Here is a 4,575-nt window from a genome sequence, read left to right as displayed (position 1 = left end):
TCTATTATTTTTACTATTCTTACTTTTTTTTATTACTGTTGTTATTACATTGTTTTTATATTGTCATTATTTTACTGTTATTCTATCAGATTTATTATTGACATTTTATTATATCGATATTTTTACTATCATTGTTTTATTATTGTTATTACTAATATTTTATTACTATTATTACATTGTCTTTATCGTTATTATTTATTACTTATTTTTATATATTATTTATCGTTATCATTATTAATTATTTATTTTCTAGAGGTTATATTGGGTGCCCACCACGCCATTACAAGTACAACCACGTACATATTGAAAATTAAACAATACTAAATATATTCCCATTTAGAATATGAACTTCAATTCGTAAGGCGCCAAAAAGATTCGCAGTGAGTAGGATTCGAACCTACGCGGGAAGATCCCATCTGATTTCTAGTCAGACGCCTTAACCACTCGGCCATCACTGCACGTGAAAGGGAAGGGCGTGTGAATGAATTTTATCGATTTGTATCGTTCAGGCTGTTCCTGTTGGACCTGACGATGTGTTGTAGGTGTAAACATGTAACTAACTTTGTGACGATATTATGTGGAACGTAGGTTTATTCATGGTAATCGTTACTTTGCTGTTTTGAAGATAGTTAAGATGCAAGACTGGTGTCTGTGTCTAATATAATATATATATATATACTCTACATACACAATGATTTATTAAACATGTGACAGAAGGACGTTTGGTCCATAACAAGGCTGGGGCACAAAAAAAAAAAAAAAAAAAAAAGTAAGTGGGGCCAATTTCCTCGCCACACCTTAGTTGTGCAGGACAAACGGAAACCCGGGGATGACGCATCCCTCGCCTCCTCTGGATGCATCTCTTCCCTCCCTGGAGGAGGAGGGGGAGGGGAATCCTTCCAGACCATTTCCTTCCCATACCCCTAACCCCCATGGCCCCTTACTTCCATTTCATGGTCTCCCCCCCCCCCACTAATGTTTCTCCTACTCTTTCATCTCTTCCTCCTCCCCCTCCTCCTCCCCCTCCTCCTCCCCCTCTTCCTCCTCCCCCTCTTCCTCCTCCCCCTCTTCCTCCTCCCCCTCTTCCCTCTTCTCTATCCCACTTCCTTTCTCTTCCCCCGCTTTGTCCTTTTGATGGCATTCTCTCCTCCCAGATTTGGATTCCTCTTAGGGGCCGTTCCCTTCCACCCTCCACCCCCACCCCTCTCTTTCTCTCTTTATCTTTCTCTCCTTCTCCCTCTTGCTCTTTTTCCCTCTCTCCATCTTTGTCATGTTCCATGACGCGTCGCTGACACAAAGGGACGCGGGTATGGCGCCATAATCCACGTCCAAGCTGGAGCCATAATGCTTGTATTCTTAGTAAATTGATTATAATATTAGGTTACCTTAAATTAGATAATAAGATGGAGGGTTATAAACGTAGGTAACTTGCAAAAAGAATAAAATAAAAATTATTGCATGAGGTTTCCAAGCCTGTGGCGGAAGACTACAAAACTGAAGCCTCCTTCCTTCAGAGGTCAGAGGGCACGTAAACAAAATGACACTACGAAGTAGTGACCTCGTTATTGCACTTAACCTTGTCCCATTTTGCTTAGATAGGTAATAACTGAAATTTTGTAAGCCTTCTTCACACAAAGAAGCAGAGAGAGTCTGTGGGGCTAAGTTTTGTACATTACCACCATTGCTATTCAAGTGAAGTTGAATATATATATTATATATATATATATATATATATATATAATATATATATATATATCAATAATATAAAGTGGAAAAGGACATCCTGGCCATTGGATTGCAGGAACTGCTCGAATCACGGCCGAGATTCGATGCATCAACTTAAATTCAAAGGCTAGTTTGTGACATCTCCATCCCACTCTCTTCCTCTTTCCATCTCTCTCTTCCTTCCTCTCTCCATTCTACACTTACCTCCTACACAGTATGTTAGTTTCTCTTCTATTTCCGCCTGAAGATCTCTCCTTTGGGTGATGATGTCCCCGTGGATAGAAGCGCCGGTTATCGATGACGAAATGCAGATGATACTTGTCCGTCTTCAGCCTTTGGCTTGGCGTGCCGCCTCAGCAGGGCCCAGTTGGTCACCTTTCCCCCAATATTGATTTTGTTTTCGTCTATTGCGTCACTATAGAATTGTTTATCTCGCCTTACCACATAAATGTAAAGATTTAATTTGTTATCTAATCATTAAAAGGGATGATCAGTTTGACAAGTACATTTTCTTTTTCCTCTTCATCATCTTCCAAGACGAGATGTCTCCGAAATCATGGGACTGGGATTTCCCGTCGCTTATAGCCACGTGGACAATCTCCCACATGTGGTCGTATGGCCTGCTTAAGTTCTTTGCAGTTAATATAATAAGGGCAGTAGTGACACCCCTACGGACCAGAGCAGCGCGGCATTGTTTTTTGATCGGAGACTAGGCCTCTTCTCATAACAGAATAATTAGTTTGAACTTCTATTCTTCTTTTGTGTTATTCTACGTCAAGTCTTTGAAAACCAAAACCTCTAAGACTCCACCTCTACGGTGGGATAGTGCCCTCCCCCCCCCCCATCAGAGGATAGAATCGCTAGTTTTCGCGGATGAAATGCAATTCCTCTCTCACTAGGTCGTCCCGACTCTTTCCTTCCTTTCCTGGCTGGACGCCATCAAGGTATACATAATGAGGAACAAGTGTTCTTTGCCTTTGTTTATCAACACCTGTTTTTAGAGCATCAGGTGAGGTGTCGATGATGCATGGAGCAAAAGAACGCACATGTTCAATGCCATATGAACAAACGCCCCCCTCTCTCTCTCTCTCTCTCTCCAAATGTTTCCATGCCACGGATAGGGGTGAAAAGATCGTCTGGCGGCAGTAGGGATGACCGGGGAAAAGTGCCACGCGGCACGGAAGGGAGGTGAACAACACCTGTTGAACTCCCCATCAGAGACGAGGTGACGTCATCTCACTGTTCCCGGAACGTCCTGTCATTGTGTCACGTGGTACCGGGAGCTCCCTCCGGGCGAGGAGGAAGAGGAGGAGGAGGAGGAGGAGGGCAGACGTCGCACATCAAGGACACCCGATGCATTGAGGGACAGTGGGACGTTGTTGGCTTGGCTTGCGGGTTGCTTACCGAATAGTTGGGTAACCTACACACAACGTGCGTATCGCCAAATGAGGCAACATGCCTTTAATTTACATATGTATATGTATGTGTATATAAATATTTGTGTGTGGTTGTGATGTGCATATTGTCTAGGGGTTTCACCAATTCGAATAAAGGCGTTTGGATAGGGACAGGTAATATGTAAACAAGAAGGATTTGTTTACAAGCGTTCAAGGGGAGTCCATGGACCAAAGGTTGAAAATTGTTATTTATTATTATTATTATTGTTATTTTATGCTGTTTTATTATTTTCATTATATATATATGTGTGTGTGTGTGTATTTTTTAAAGTATTTCGACCGGTGGCATACCCAGTGGACTGTTTTGGTCCCACCTACAGGACTGTTCGATGGCCCTCGGGCCAAAGGGCTTGAACCCAGTCAACCCTTGAGGTGTTGACACCCGAAGTAGATGAAGTTCAAACCGCCCGTGGGTTTTTATTCGGTCAAGGGCCGGGCTGGGTACAGTAGCAGTTGCTTGGCGTGGGTCTTCGGAAAAAGATTGGATTATGCAACACTTTCCATGTGACGCGCCGGACTGGGAGACCCCAATGCGTAATGTGGTGTGTGTGCGCGCGCGCGCGAGCTGGTCTTGAAGAACAGGTAGATCTCCAAGTGTATGCAAGCAGTGCGGGTGGACGGGGCACAACTCGAAGCAGGAGAGGAAGGTGGAGGGGCAGGTGGAGGAAGAAGTCTCCACGGCCCTCGAGAGTAGGAGGGGGAGGTGGACCTGGAGGAGGTGTGGAGGACCTGGAGGAAGAGGAGGAGGAGGAGGACCAGGGACGGTAGGAGAGTCAGTCTCCCGCTTTAGCATGACCGGTTCAGACGTCTCGAAGAAGCAAGGCTTACCTGTCTCGATCAGTATGAACGGCATCATGGGGCGATCCTCCCTCGAGATATACAAGGAAACGGTAAGGAACCTCCGGATTTGTCTTGTCCGGGACCTCTTTTGTGGGGTCCCCGCTCGCCTGCGCGATGACAACGGGAGCCAATCCGGGAAAATGGTCACAGGAGAATTACCCTGAGTTCCAGGTGCGCCATTGCTGCCGCCGCCGTCGTCGTCGTCGTCGTCTTCGCCACCTCGGCGAGGCAGTGAAAGTAGGCGGCCCGCACCACCCAGAGGAACCCCGCTACAGAGAACCGTCGATATAAGTGGAATTAGTGGACGTTGTCACGTGACAACGAAGGCGGTGGAGGACTGGGATGGTGCCCCGGGTGCCTGACACCTGTAATGGCGCTTAGCGAGATGAGTGGTTCAGGTACCAGCAGGTGTTGCAGGTGCCGTGGAATGCGGCACCCGCCCTATCCAGACCTGCGATGGACCAACTCTGTTCTCGGACGTGGGTTCCCAACTGGGCAGGACGGACGATTGTCTCTGACCGCCGTGGCAGCAACAGCCGCGCGGCATCGGGGC

General features: G+C 46.1%; 1 non-coding gene across 1 annotated transcript; it reads right to left on the bottom strand.

The window, feature by feature from the left end:
- Positions 1 to 376: 376 nt before the first annotated feature.
- TRNAS-AGA (transfer RNA serine (anticodon AGA)) lies at positions 377 to 458 on the bottom strand. Its single transcript has one exon. It is a non-coding gene; the product is annotated as a tRNA-Ser (tRNA).
- Positions 459 to 4,575: the final 4,117 nt, after the last annotated feature.

Source organism: Oratosquilla oratoria, chromosome 15 (assembly GCF_046742065.1).
Source record: "Oratosquilla oratoria isolate Oo_2021 chromosome 15, ASM4674206v1, whole genome shotgun sequence".
In the NCBI taxonomy this organism is placed as follows: domain Eukaryota; kingdom Metazoa; phylum Arthropoda; class Malacostraca; order Stomatopoda; family Squillidae; genus Oratosquilla; species Oratosquilla oratoria.
Note: the sequence above shows the minus strand (reverse complement) of the source record. Positions and strands in the feature narration are given on the sequence as shown.